The sequence below is a fragment of the Bubalus kerabau genome, chromosome 3, assembly GCF_029407905.1.
Source record: "Bubalus kerabau isolate K-KA32 ecotype Philippines breed swamp buffalo chromosome 3, PCC_UOA_SB_1v2, whole genome shotgun sequence".
NCBI lineage: Eukaryota > Metazoa > Chordata > Mammalia > Artiodactyla > Bovidae > Bubalus > Bubalus kerabau.
In genome coordinates, this window is record NC_073626.1 from 564,196 (window position 1) to 579,435 (window position 15,240).

General features: G+C 52.9%; 1 long non-coding RNA gene across 1 annotated transcript; it reads right to left on the minus strand.

Moving 5' to 3' along the window:
• Positions 1-2,470: 2,470 nt before the first annotated feature.
• On the minus strand, positions 2,471-12,514 carry LOC129647379 (uncharacterized). The gene is made up of 4 exons (XR_008712291.1): positions 12,486-12,514; positions 11,287-11,394; positions 5,677-5,827; positions 2,471-2,770 (listed from the first exon to the last, which is right to left on the minus strand). It is a non-coding gene; the product is annotated as an uncharacterized LOC129647379 (long non-coding RNA).
• Positions 12,515-15,240: the final 2,726 nt, after the last annotated feature.

Below are 15,240 nucleotides of genomic sequence, written 5' to 3' on the forward strand. Positions count from 1 at the left end.
ATCAGGGAACGAATTCCAAACAATTCTTAACAACAAAACCACCAGCAGCCTTCTCAGCAAAGCAACTCTGTCCCGGAGGAGTAGGGTTGGGAATGCAGACAATGGAATTCGGTTGGGGGTCCAGGCCCCGAGGTAAGGTCTGTGCAGAGCTGGGGGTTCAGGCTCCTAGGTAAGGGCTGTGCAGAGCTGGGGACCGGTCTCTCACACGGATGGTGTCCACGCACTCCTCCCAGGGCTGTTAAGATTCTTTGCTGCCCTGACATTTGCTTGTACAAAACTATGATGAAATTCCGAGGCTTCTGGAGGTGGGGAGAGGCCTTTTGTCAAAAGCAGACATGGTTTCCTTCACTGCACTGGACTTGATCACAGGGCCCTGCTCTGCAGCGGCGGTGGGGGGAGACACTCTGACAAGGACCACTGGGGCTTCCTGAGGGTTCTGCTGCTCAGGGGTCACTTGACGCTTTGAAAACACAGACTTCTTCTGGGGTCACCACCCTCTGAGGCAGCGTCGACTGCTGGAAACCTTGCGGAAAGATTGGGAAGGAGAGATTCTGTCTTCGTGTGAGGTTTCCAGCCAGTTTGGTTCCAGACCGACAACGTCGCATAAGCAGCTGGTTAGCAGGGCCGGTCTCACCTCCCTCAGAATCCTCTGATGTTCCCCGCGACCCCCGCTAAGCATGCCCTGGAATGTTCTAGCGTAAACTCCACGCTGAGACCTAAGCAAACAGTGGCTGCGTCTTGAGAACAGAACGCTAGGCCAAGAATTCCAAGAGCAAGCTGTGTTTTCAAGAATCCACCAGTCACTGAGGGAGCATCTCCTGTAAGAGGACAGGGGACCCTGAGCCCAGTGGTTCCCACATGCGTGTCTCTGGCTCCCACACATGTGTCTCCCTGGCGGCCGAGCTCACACCAACTGGAGAAGGTGCAGGGTCTCCCCTGTGAGGACGGAATTTGAACTCAGCTCCTGAGCACCCCGTGACACAGTGGTTCTACAGCCACGAATATGCATTATGCTGAGTTCATCCTAGACTTCGCCTCACATAACCCACATTAAAGAAGTTTCTCTGCAATGTGGGGGCATGTGGTAAACAGCTCACTCAGCTCCAGGCAGGGTTTCCAGCCGTGGAAGTAAACAAGCTCTGAGTCAGAATCAGATCATGCTCAGGGGCCAAGATGAGCCTGACCGCCCCATTTGCTCTCTGCACCCCAGTTCTGTGCAAGTGTGTGCATCTGAAGAGGCACGTGGTATATCGCCTTAAACTGCACATTCGCTGAGGTCTGGGATGTGATAGGCAGGTCAAAGCTGGCCAGGAAAGACAAGGCTTTTGAACAAAACCAAGACTACGAACAGGACAAGAGGCTCCACCTCGGAAAATGTCACTGAAGGAGAGGAAGCCTTGAACTTTGCCTGTCAAGTTAAACAAGGAGGGAGACCCAGTGATGGGGAAGGACGAGCCAAGAAGAGTCCTGAGCGAAGAGCTGCCAGCCCCTTGTGACCACCCCCGAGCCAATGGGTCACCTCTGCTGCTTGAGAGCTGACGTTTCCTTTATAACAGGGCCTGCAGGCCAGAGGGAGCAACTAGAACTGTAGAACTACCGTGTGTTAGTCACTCAGTCCTGTCCGGCTCTGTGCGACCCCCGGGACTGGAGCCCGCCAGGCTCCTCTGTCCATGGGATTCTCCAGGCAAGGATACTGGAGTGGGTAGCCATGCCCTCCTCCAGGCTGTGTCAATCTACACATTTCTTTAAAAATCTCCCTTGTCTCCGGGAGTGGTTTTCCCTCCCCTGGGGCCTCAGAGCCCATCTTTCCAAGTCTGCAGTCTCCAAGGAGAGGGCGCAGGGTCCCCGGGCCCGTCAGCAGCGGCTGTTGCTGCCGAGGCAGACAGCGCAGTTGCTCTCCAAGCGTGTTCGCGCCCCGAGGTGGGGAAGGGGCTGGCGGCCTCCGCGAGGCTGTGCCCTGCTGTGAACCAGTAGAGACACAGGTCTGCTCGATCCACAGGAAGTGCGTGTTGGCTGAACATTGCAGAGTTTAGGCTCGGATTGTTGAACGCTGCAGCCAGAATTGATTCCCGGCTTATTCAGAGTCAGAGTCTCTGGCGACGGCCCCTGGGCACCGGAGTGCACCTTCTGCTCTCCGGACAAGCTGGGGAGGGGCCCTCTGAGGTGCAACCCTTCCACCCAAAGCTCAGAAACTCCCCGGAGGGGCGCTGAGGCAGACCCCACCTCCTGCAGACCACTCAGTACCCGGGAGAGTCCCGGAGTACCCTACCTCTCCCCGAGGTCGTCTGGCTTTGCTTTGTGGGTGAAACCTCAAGGCCCTTTATCCCTCGGTGAGCATTTCATCCCTCCCCCAGGGTGTGTGTGTGACGGGGTTCAGGTTCCCCCTAAGTGCTTCCACCTGCACATACAGAGCTAAACCCATCCTGTTTCAGTTATGACCGCAAATAATCACACAAACACTCGATACATCAGCGTAATTTATGTGGTCTGTTTGCCTGGATTTCCCCAAGAAATTCCACTTGAAATTCTCCCACATTCAGAACGGGAAGAACAAATCTGTCCTTTGAGTATCGTGAAAGTGTGTTATTCGTCTGAAAGATTCGTATTCTCTGGAAGCACAGTGATTCACATCTGCGTGTCCGTCTCACTAACAGCCACGTTCACGAGGAGAGCCGGAACGTTCCTGAGTGACCTCTGCATCAACCCCTCTGACACCGGAGTCCTCGGTGTGATGATGCTTCTCAGACTTTGCAGAACGTGGAGGGCCTCTCTGTAAATAGCATACATGAATTTCCACAAAACATTTCCATTTTCCAGTTTATAACTATGTAGTTCCTATAATGACATTTATATTCGCAGTGTTTAACTTAGTAGCATCGACTATGACTCTAAACTCTGAATCAGGAGGAGATTGATTAGCGTCTCATTCTCCTTCACTGTGCACAGCACACACATATTATTACGTGCTTTTAAGCGTGCACAGCTTACATGTATTGTTAGCATTACAGACCTTCATACCTAGAAAGGAACCCAAAGCTCTACTTGGAACAATCAGTGTTCACTCTACAAATGAAGAAACAGAACCTAGCTTCAAGCGTCTTCAGTGATCCCCCCAAGATGACCTTGTGTCTCCTTATAAATGGAGCCAGTCTTCACTGCCCCCATCAGTCACTGACCAGCTTGTCCATGCGTCAAGCCCCCAACGCATCCAGTGAGAGAGCCCCCGCCCCTCCTCTGAGCCCCCAGCTGTGTGGGGGTGCGACAGGCAGGCTGGCAGCAATCACGGTGCAGGGGTGGCTGGGGCGAGCACCCGGGGGGCTTGGCTGAGCCCTGGCAGCTGCAGAGACAGGAAGTGGTCCTGGCACTGAGGTTTTGAGGCACAAGGTCTGCCTTTGAGTTTCCCTGTTAAATGCTGAACAGTGGGGCGTGCTTCGACTCAGGAACATCCAAAACCAGCATTTGAGTCCAACCTTGCCCATCCTTGCTCGCTGCCTTACGATCAGCCAAACTTCTGAGTTTCTCCACCTTCAAAGGGGCCAGGTTTGTGAACCCAGTTTATCTGAAAGGACTCTATGTGGAATGTAAAGTTCACAGTGTTTACTAAATAGCTGTTGTTACTTGATATACTTATTTATATCGTCACCTCTTTGGGAGGAAATGGTAAATTCGGGCTTCATTTCTACCGCTTTCAGAGCAGGAAAGCCCCAGGGACCTCTGCAGTGTTCTCCTGCCCAAACCTGGAATCCAGCTGCCACGGGGCAGAGCCTTGGGACCAGCCTGTGGCTACAAGGAGTCTCGGGCCCCTTCCAGGCTCCACCTCTGTCCTGCGGCGTCACTGTCACTCCTTGCTGTCCGGGGATGGAAGTTCAGGGCCGCAGAGTCGCCCAGGAGCCCCAGAAGGGCTGGGGACGGAGCTGCGGGGCTTGCTGGGTGGAGTGGAATGGACTTGGGACCCTTTTGGGGACAAATCTGCAAGCTTCCTGAGATGCCTCGTTCTTAAACCTCCTCATGGTGGGTGGTGGAAGGGGAGGCAGCGCTTTGTGAGAAAGGCCGAGCTCCACGGACACCCGGCCAGGACCCCACCCACCGCCTGCCTGGCCCCCGGGAGCAGCTGCCCAGGAAGGACAAGGCGCCCAGGCCTTCTCTTTGTTCGTCTTTGCACAGCTGGGAAAGCTTGGGGTTTTCAAAAGAAACTTCACCGAAGCACCACAGGAGAGCAAACAGCAAATGAACAAAGAAGAGACAAAAAGCATAAAAACAGTCTTCAAAGCTCCGACGTGGAGGCCGCTGGGCTCACCTCCCACCCCAGGCTCGCCAGCCCGGCCGGCCGGCAGAGCCCGTCCTGAGCAAGTCCCTGCCTCTGCCCCGGGCTGTGTCCAGGAGAGGGTCCTGCTGCCGAAGAGAGGGGACAAGACGGACAGGCTGGGCCGCAACCAGAAAGGCATCCACCTCCCCCCAGGGTGACCAGGGCCAGAGCCGGCCTAGGACCGTGCCTGGGAAAGATGGGCTTGGACCAGCCCCGGAGTCCAGGGTCAGGAAGATGGAGAAAAACACGGCGCCTGTCGACAGAGACGTGAACACGAGTGACGGGGCACAGCACGGCACCGGGCGAGGCTCTGACCGGGCGCTGCTCCCCAGCAGGAAGGTCTCACGGTCACAGTGGCCCACGCGAGCCTGCCGCGTCTGTGGTCCAGGCTCTGCCTCCCGGGGCAGCGGCGTGACCAGGCGTGCAGTGGGCTGGGACTCGCTGGCCTGTGCCCCGTGGCCAAGGGCTGCACGTGCTGTAAACACTGTAAGGCTGCAAACACTGGCCTGGACTCTGTCCGGGTCCCTGGTGACTGGCCAGCCGTCCCGCAGCCCCCAGGATCCCGGCCTGGCCTTCAGGCCCCCGGGGTGGGGCAGTGAGGGGCAGATCTGCCCCAGACGCGGTGGGCGCCAGGCCCTGGGGACGTGCTGGACGCGAGCGGGGAGGACACGGGAGGACCCGTGCAGCGAGTTCACTCAGGACCGTGAGGGGTCAAAGGCCGGGAAGCCCCAGAGGCCGGCTTCTCTGGGGTCGGCTCCTCTCACCCAGGGCCTGCTTGTCCTCTGCGCCACCCACCCCCCCCAGAGCAAGGAAAGGCCACTTTACTGGGAACAGACCCATGGCTTCGAAGCTGGTTGAAAAGTCAAGTCCATTTTCCCTGCATCACATCTTATACTCAAAACAGGAACTCCAAGAGGCCAGGACCAACGCCTGCCTTCATTACTGCTGCAGCCGCAGGCCCCGGATCATGACGCCTGGAATTGGTGGTTTAATGACAAAGAAAGAATCCATGTCATAAAGTCGAACAGGTAGCTAACTTTGGACTTGCGGGTAAAGATCAGAAATGAAGAGATTATGCCCTCACCTCTGAAAGCCATAAAAGTGAATTAGAAAACGAATTCCACCTCTGATTGAATTCAGGAGAGAAAACAGTTTAAGAATAGGAAGGATACCACCAGATAGAGCGGCGTTTGGATCAGCTGGGAACGGCGTGGCTGCCCCAGCTGCGTCCTCCCGCCCTCCTGACCCTGGGCTCCCGGCTATACAGGGTCAGTGGAATCAAACTTCTCCAGCTTGAGCCTCAGAGGGCTTCACGCCCTGGACCGAGCCTCTTTGTCCAGGAGCGGGCACAGGACCCAAACGAGACCCACCAGAACCCAGCAGACCCGATCCTGATGCTTCCTTTGGTCTGTTGAAGGGAGCTTCTCTCTTCTTTCTACTGGAGTAATTGAGACTCACGTGGCCAGAAGATTCAGCCGGCCTCCCAAGGCCCCAAGGGATGGCCCTCCTGACAACAAGCACCTGCAAAGAGGCAAAGCCAAGAAGTAGAGACAGTGATTCATGGTGACACAGGAGCCTTGGGCTTGGCAGCTGTGTAGGCAGTCAACTGTTTAGATTTTGGGGCCCCCTCAACTGCAAGCGAATCTGGAGCGAGCCCCCATACCCCTCCCAGAGCATTGCACGCTCTCTGACCCGCAGTCACCCTGGGAGGAAGCAGGTCCCGCAACTTGATGACCCTGTCTTGAGGCAGAGGTGAGCCCACGGATGGGTGAGGTGAGCGCCTCTGTGGCCTGGGCTTCTCCATCTGGGGGCACAGCCAGAAGCAGGACATTTCAGACCATGGCCGTGTGAACAGGGAGAAGTCAGTGTCAAGTCACAAGCCCAGCAACCCTCTGCCCAGCCACTGGCTGGGGAACCATTTTACCCAAATGGAGCGAAGCCCTCAAACCTCAGGAAGGACATGTGTGCCCAGGCGGTAGGTTTTGTTGAAAAGTATTTGGTGACGATAGAGCTGATTGGCAGCTGTTGGCTGTACCAGAACACTCTACCCTCCTACACCCTGTGTTCAAGCAAATATCAGATCCAGATAAAACCATCCCAGTAGAATAAGAATAACAAGCAGAAAGAATACTAAAGGACCATGTGCATGAACATCACAAATGTCTAAGTAGAAAGAAAGGAGAATTAGAAGCAAATAACAAAGAAGAATGCACTTAAAAAGAAGAATCATCGCAGGTGATAAAAGGAAATTTTAGGAAAATACTTGTCCACACTCTCAAATAAACTGAAGAGTAAATACTCTTTTGACAGTTGGTTAAGAAATACCTTAAAAAAGAGATACAGAGGATATAAAAGGAGACTGCAGAACCCAGAAAGGCAATTGAGGATAACAATATAACTGTTAATGGGGGGAAATGAATAGTTTAGAAAAAAAAAATAGAATATACACCACTGGGCACAGAGTCAGTAGTATGAAAAAATCACCCAGGCTAAGGGAAATAAAAAGGGCCAGCGAGTAAAGATAAAATGAAAACTATATAAAGCTGGGCTGAAAAGTACTAAATTGAGTATAATTGGTGTTCCTGAAGACAGAAGAGAATAAACAGAAAAATAAAACCACTCAAGTATAATAGAACAAAACATTTCTAAAGTAAGTGTAAGCCCTGAAACCGAAGGTGGAAAGGGCACGCTTTGTATCAGGAAAAATAACGACACAGAATTATAAACACTGAGTCACGTCTTGGTAAAGTTATGGAGATTTAAGGATTAAGAGTAAATACTGTAAAAGGAGCCAATCACTCATGAAGCTGAACGTCAGGCTTCTCTTAGAGGAGCCCTGGATGCCTCAAGATGGAGTGAAAACGCGCTGCGATTCCGAAGGGAGAGTGTGGCCCGAGTGCCGCTGGTAATTTCTACCCAGTTAAATGTCAGTTCGTCGTATAAAAATGTAGGCATTTAACAGCATGAAACATTTTGGGGAAATTACTTGGCGACTGTATTTACTGAGAGAGGAGTTAAAGAACGCAGGGTTTCAGAAGGGGCAAAACGAAAGAACACGTGTGGACACTGCATACAATCGCAGGGAGAAGGAAAGATCTAATACGGTCACAGCAGCCGTCCACTTTCAAAGGCGCTGCTTTGAAGCCCTCCCCCTGCCTGTGGACGCTGCCTCCTCACGCTGTCTCACGTGGCCCAGAATCCTCATGGCTGCTCATCACCCTTCACGCATGTCACGCTGCCGCGCCTTTGTTCGCCCACCAGACCAGCAAGCGTCCGAAGGCCCACAAGTGTCCCTGAGCGGCGGCTGTGACGAGGAGCGTCTGCTGACCCACAGGAGGGTGTGCGCCCCGGGGCCTCCTGGACGGTGGGTGCCTGCCCACCCCCACCTGCCCTCTGACCCAGAAGCTCCGTTTCTGGAATCCACCCCTCAGAAATCCTTGTCCCTGTCTTCCGTGAGGTTTGTCAAGCTTGTTACTCTTTGCATCATCGTCTGGCAGCAAGAACGTGGACACAGTCTGCATGGTCGACGTGAAGTTGGTTAAATAAACGGGGTGCTCACCGGGGACACGGCCCACGAAACAGACAAGGCCTAGCATGACCAGACGTGGCGCGACGCCCCGCAACCTCCCAGAAAGGTTTCTGAAGGAGCGTGATGTGCAAGTGTGCATCGTTTATTTCTTTAAAGGGAGGGAAATAATCATAAATATCCCTAAAAGGATAAGCCCTTCAAACGGGAATCAAGGAGAGGCTTGGCACTTGGTACATTTATTGTCATAATTTTTATTTACTCTTTTGAACAGTTTTTATTTCATATTTCAAAGTTACTTTAAAAACATTTGAAACAAAGCAAGATAAAAAATTTCCTCTGTCAGATTGGACCTGTGGGTCCTCGGCCCCCAGAGAGGCTCAGGTCTGCCGACAGTGTGGTGACCTCTGCATCTTTGAGTCACCGACTTAGCTGTCAGGCCACAGGTTGTAAATGTACTTGATTTATTTGCTGCTCTGCTAAAAATGACTTCATACATTGAAAGTTCTCCCCATCCTCTTTTCTTTTTATAAAATAATAAAAATTCCTTTTGTTCACTACATGAGAACCCTACATGCAAATTAAATTTTCATTTCCCGAGTCTTCACTATTTCGAAGAATAATTGAAAGTTTTGCCAAACATGTCATCTGAAGCAGCTGAGCTATAAAGATTTTATATAATCCCATCATCCAAATAAATCAAGAATGGTGAACATTCTTTCTACAATGAGTTGCAAAATTTGTTGGGTCAAAAGTAGCTTTTTGAGAAAAAGAACTAGGATAGAACGTAATAGGATAGAAAATACCCTTGAAAGTGAAAGTCGCTCAGTCATGTCCGACTCTTTGTGACCCCACGGACTGTACAGTCCATGGAATTCTCCAGGCCAGAATACTGGAGTGGGTAGCCGATCCCTTCTCCAGGGGATCTTCCCAACCCAGGGGTCGAACCCAGGTCTCCCGCATTGTAGGTGGATTCTTTACCAGCTGAGTCACCAGGGAAGCCCAGAAAATATCCTTAAATCACACGTAATGAAAATGTATGTTCTGGGCTGTGATAAAAATTCTATTTCTGACGTAGGACATGCTGAGGGTCCTGGGGAGGCAGTGACAGATGGGACTGGCCCTTTTCCTGCCGTAACAGTGTGGCCAGTCCATCATGGCATGGGCAGTCCATCGTGGCGTGGCCGTAACAGCATGGGCAGTCCATCGTGGCTGTAACAGTGTGGCCAGTCCATCGTGGAGTGGGGGCGGCAACACAGAAGTGAGCAAATAGACAAGCCAGAGCAGGTTGTGAAGAGCGCCTAGTAGGGGTCTAGGAGAGGCTGGTGGAGGCGCCAGGGATGGGAGCCCCTTCCTTATGGGCAGGACCCTGGATGGTCTCTCTGGGAGGTGACACGGAGCTCCGCGTGGAGGAGGCAGGACAGCTCCAGGTGGAGGGCCTGGGGAAGAAGCTCCAGGCGCAGGTGCAGACCCCGAGCCGAGGAGGAGGACCAGGGTGTTCTGGGGCTGGAGCCCCGGGAACGTAGGAGGAGACGGCAGGAGCTAGACCAGGCCACATGGCAGGAGTTTGTTCTAGGTTCAGCCTGAGGCCATGGAGGGACTTTCAGTTTTAAAATATCCTCCTGACTTCTCAGCCTAGCATGAGCTGGAAGTAGGCCAAGGTGGTGGCTTCTCCAGGGACTTCAGAGGGATGGGGCGGGGGTGGACCTGCCTTGACTTGGAGGCAGGCCAGTGTGGCACCGATGCAGGGTGAGCAGCGGGGGAGCGTGCAGAAAACGACCGGCCTCGAGGTTTGACTGCCAGGGGCACCAGCACCACTCGCTGCACGTTTGGAGTCGTCCGCTGGTCCACAGACTCGATGAAACGCCAGCGGCGTGACGTGCAGCCGGCTTCGGCTTCACACACTGTGCTTCATATGCGGTGTGCTAACTGTCCCGAATCGTTCACTGTCACATTCGGATACACATCTGACCCTTGAACAACACAGGTTTGAACTGTCCACTTAAATGTGGATTTTTTTCAGTAAATGTGTTTGTGTGTGTGTGTGCGCGCTTAGTGGCTCAGTTGTGTCCAACTCTTTGCCATCCCATGGACTGTATCCCACCAGGCTCCCTTGCCCTTGAGATTTCCCAGGCAAGAATACTGTAGTGAGATGTCATTTTCTTCCCCAGGGGACCTTCCCAACCCAGGAATGGAACCCATGTCTCCTACATTGGTAGGCAGAATATTTACCATGAGCCCCTTATGTGAGAGTTGGACCATAAAGAAGGCTGAGTGCCAAAGAATTGATGCTTTTGAACTGTGGTGTTGGAGAAGACTTTTGAGAGTCCCTTGGACTGCAAGGAGAATAAGTCAGTCAATCCTAAAGAAAATAAGTCCTGAATATTCACTGGGAGGACTGATGCTGAAGCAGAAGCTCCAGTACTTTGGCCACCTGACGTGAAGAGCCCACTTATTGGAAAAGACCCTGATGCTGGGAAAGATTGAAGTCAAAAGAAGAGGGTGACAGAGGATGAGATGGTTAGATAGCATTACTGACTCAATGGACGCAAGCTTGGGCAAACTCCGGGAGACAGTGAAGGACAGGGAAACCTGAGGTGCTGCAGTCCACGGGGTCGCAGACAATCAGACATGACTTGGCAACCAAAGAAGAGGAGCAACAAGGTCTAGTACGTGTATCCACAGGTATGTGTGCATAAATGTGTGCACATGCATGTATATGTATGCACGTGTATATATGTCTCTGTGTGCATATGTATACATGTGTCTATGTGTATGTACATGTATATACATGTGTACAGGAATGTGCATGTATGTGCAGGTGTGTGCACACAAAGCATTCTCCCCAGGCAGACACGGCCAACCCCTTTTGCTCGTGTGAGAACCCCCAGGCCTGGACTCTGAACTCGCTCTTCTGTTGGCATCCCCGCTTCCTTCCTGGGAGGCTTGGCTTTTGTGGAAGAAACTAAAATGCTTTCACACGTATGGAAACAGGTAAAGCAGATGCCCTGTCTGAGTTTCTCCCACCGAGAACAGAAATTAAACACCAATGTCCTGGCCCCAGCGTTCAGGCCCACGTGGGACTGGAGGCAACGGGCCCCATGCCGTCCACACGGGGGGACAGAGGGGGAAACTGCAGCTGGCATCTGACCTGCTAGGTGCCTGTGTGCATAACCCAAGATCCAGGAAGAAAAGAAGTCCCGGGGAAACTTTGCCAGAGGGAGGAGAAGAGGAACAAAGGATGGGGCCAGACCCTGCACTGAGCTCAAGGTGCCCTCAGACTGCTGCCCACAACGCTGTGCTGCTGCTGTTTACTCAGCTCCACCTGCACAGGCACCAGGCCCCTCCCAGCCCTGAGAGTCACCCCAGCACTGGGGAGGCTCACCCACCCAACTCCTCGCACTGCCTGGAGCCAGGGCTCCGTGGGCCCCTCCCTGTCCCCCCTCCCCCCTACCTGTGCCCGCAGGCACTGGCCCTCTTGTCCCTGACAGCCGCTGCTCCTGGCTTCATCCTGTGTCTCTCAAGCCCTAGGGGCTCTAAGGGGTGTGTCTCCTGGGAAAGTCTGCGATGAAAAGGACGAGACGATTAGAAATAGAGAGAGAGAGATGTGGAATTCAGCTCTGAACAGCCATCTCATCACCATGTTTAAGTGTGCAGGTTAGCAGATGGAGTGTGTTCCCGCTGGTGTGAGCAGACCCCTGACTCCCTGAAAATGACCTCGGTGCCCTGGGAGGATGAGTTTTCTGAGGCTACAGAGTCACGTGGCTTCTGTAGCTGGAGAGACAGGGCAGAAGCAGCCTGGGTACTAGGGAGGCTCAGGGGCAAGGCAGAGAGCTGGGCACGAGGACCAAGCCCACCTCCAGCTGCCCTGACATTGGGCCACAGTAGCCCCTCCAACCAGACAAGGGAGATGCCAGAAGAAAAATAAAACAAAGCTTTCACGGATTTAAGATGCTAATAGTTAAACTGGCAAAAATAAAATGCACAAGATTTTGTTAAAAATAAGCTAAAAAACAATGGTCTTCTTTTGATTTTTAACGTCAAGATTTCCCAGACTGAAGAATTTTATACAATTTCTTGGCAGTCCTCAAGAATAGAAGTCTCTAATTAAACAAGTCCAAGATATAAAGCCGTCAGCACAGAGTCTAGGAATAAATCCCCAGGAAACTTCCTCTGCCTGCACCCCAGGCTTATGGCTGGGGTCCCCTTCAAGGAGGACCACAGAAGCACTTCCTGCTTTTTAAAAGATTGTGGTAAAACGCACATGGCACGAACTTGACCTCCCCACTGGATCCACGGCTCCGTGGCCTCAGGCCCATTGCCGCCACCACCAGCACCGTCACCAGGACTCTCCTCACCTTGTGGGTGGAAAGCCTGTCCCCGTGGGAACGCCCTGTCCCCCTGCCCTGCCCTGGACACCACCCTCCTGCTTTCTGTCACTGTCTGAGGACTCCCGGGACCTCGCACAGGTGGACTCATGCAATACCGGTCCTTTCCTGACCGGTCACCTCACTGAGCATCGTGTCCTCAGCGTCCACCACGCTGTAGCCTGTGTCAGAATCTCCTCTTTGTGAGGCTGAGTAATATTGTATTCCCTTGTGTGGATGGAGCACCTTTTGGGTGTCCATTCACCCATGAATGGACACGACCCACCCTCTGGATGTTGTAAGCAATGCTGCTGTGAGCACAGGTGTGGAAACATCTTGCTTTTATAAATCCCACCATCGCGAGACGACGCGTTGGACGATTCAGCTGCCTCATCGAGGTGCTCAGAGCCTCGGTGGGGCGTGTCTGCTGTTTCCTCACACAAAGACCATGATTGGTGATCCTTGTTAAAGATGATTTTGATTATTCCTTCCAACTTCTGAAGTTAGGACAGCTCATTAACTGGGGCTTTCTTGACAGCTATCTTTCCAACCCCTTTAAGGTTTATATCAAAGTTCTGACTCGTGTCAGGGATGAAAACCTTGACTGAAAATGAGCTAAAATGATGTGTCTAAAGGAAAAACAAACAATGAGAGTTTGAATGTGGATAAGACGACGATGTATTCTTGGGGTAGCTAGTCTGAAATCAGTCTGAAAGCCCAATGAGTCAAAGAGCTAGGAAGAACCCACAATGATTTCTGAGTTGGTGCCATCTTTCTCCTGATGATGAACAGAAGCTTGACGGGTGACAATGACCTGATAACAGGAAGCAGGTAGTCGTGAGACCTGGGCAAAGCGTGGCTGGATCTGGATGCCAGAGGTCACGGCTTAAGTCCCAATTTGCTACCTGGGTCAACTACTTCCGCTTCTTGAGTCCATTTCCATTTCTGTAAAATGGAGACAATGGCTTTTAGGAAAGCTCACAAGAATATTATGGGCATTAAGTGGCGTGAATGGTGATGGGTCTGGCCCAGGGCCTTTCCTCCCGCCCCTGAGAGACGGGCGTCCTCGGTCAGGAAACAATGCCTGTGCTGTCCTCGCCGGAGAAAAGTCCTTACAACTGAGCTAAACTAGTTCCATTTCTAAGTAAGAAAAAAGATCCTTTCAAACGAATGGTTCAGGAAGGAGGTGCGGCAGCAGAGGGCTGGCGCCCTGGGGCAGCCTCCCGAGCTCGTCTGCCCTCTGCTGCATCACATTGGCTGCGGTGCTGCCCCGACCACGTGGGCAGAGGAGGCGTCACATCTGTGCGAGGGGCGTGACCGCAGTGGACGCATCCCCGGCTCTCCATCAAAGGGCTCCTTCCGCCGGGAAGGTCAGCACATGGAGGCCGACTCTGTGAGGGAACCAAGTGATGACCCGTTTTCTTCTCTGGCTTCCTTGGTATTTGGTCTTTTACCAAAACCCTTGTGTCTCTGGGGTGTCTTTTGGTCCCAGCTGCATCCAAGTGACCCCTGACCTGCTATTTGGTTTTCTTGGTGTAGCCACCCCAGGACGCTCACTGCTGCATCAGCTCCGTGCTTTCTTGGGCTGCTAGAGCTCTGCATGTCATGCACACAGTCAGGAAACAGAGCATGCCATTAGAAACACTCTGGCGGATCCACTTTTTTGCATAATCATCGGGTTACCAGTGTCCGATTGCCAGTGCTAAGCCATGATGAGCCAGGTACCTCCTCTGGAGAGAACTGCTGGGTGTGGGGCATTGGGAGGATTAGCTCAGAAAGCCAGGACAGGAATCCTGACACCCAGGTCCTAAACTCATCTCTTATCCTGGCCACTTGTTGAACAACAAAAGCAGCTGTGAGCATGTGGTCCTGAGCACGTAGCATCTTTCTAACCTCACATAGTGCAGACTGAGTGCAAGTGAGCAGCAGGTGCAGGGAGTGCCAAGGATGGAGGAGGACGAGGCCCTCCCTTCCCTGATTCAGTGGATAGTAAGGATGGATCCAACCAGTCCATCCTAAAGGAAATCAGTCCTGAATATTCACTGGAAGGACTGATGTTGAAGCTCCAATACTTTGGCCACCTGATGTGAAGAACCGACTCATTGAAAAAGACCCTGATGCTGGGAAAGATTGACGGCAGGAGGAGAAGGGGGTGACAGAGGATGAGATGGTTGGATGGCATCACCAACTTGATGGACATGAGTTTGAGTAAATTCTGGGAGACGGTGAAGGACAGGGAAGCCTGGAGTGCTGCAGTCCATGGGGTCGCAAAGAATCAGACACGACTGAGCAACTGAACTGAACTGAACTGAAAGATGGATAGTAACTGCGGATTGCAGGTACACCAGGGTTCCAGGACAGAGCTGAGATGCTGCAGGACCCCAGCCTCAGCCATACCAATGGGGAGGCAGCCCGAGCGGACCGGTCTCAGAGAGGACCGCTGCTCTGAGCAAATCTTGTCCAAACAGACAAAGTCCACTGGAGACCATCCCTGGAAAGTCCAGTCTGCCCACCTCCTGCTCGGGGGAGGCTGTGGGTCCTGGGACAGGGTGACGGGGCCTCCAGGGTGCTCCCTGAAGAAGCCATGTCCCCCCCCCCCAAGGTTCCCAGACAGTGAGGCCAGAGGCCCCTGTGAGCTTTCCACAGGTGCTGTATTAGCATATTTCCAGAACGGCTGCAGCACAGGCTTTGATCCACTGGGCTCCCTTGTCTCAGAGAGCCTGCAGTCCCGCAGGAAGTCAGCAGCCTGTTGACTTTACCGGCAGGATAAACAAGCCTTCCTTGACCCACAGAATATGGCAGAAACGGACTTCCTTCCCACCGCCCATGGAGCGAGGCAGTCTGAGACGGAGGAAGCGGAGGCGTGAGCGTAGCCAGGATTTGGGGCAAAAGTCACTGCTGAACATCCAGCAAAATGCTCCCCATAGAGGCAGGAAGACATTGGGGCATCAGAGTCACCGCTCAGCTCCCCAGGAAAGGCGGGGGACAGTCCAGAACAGAGAGAGGGACAGACCCATCGCCCTGGATGCATGGCCTGCAAA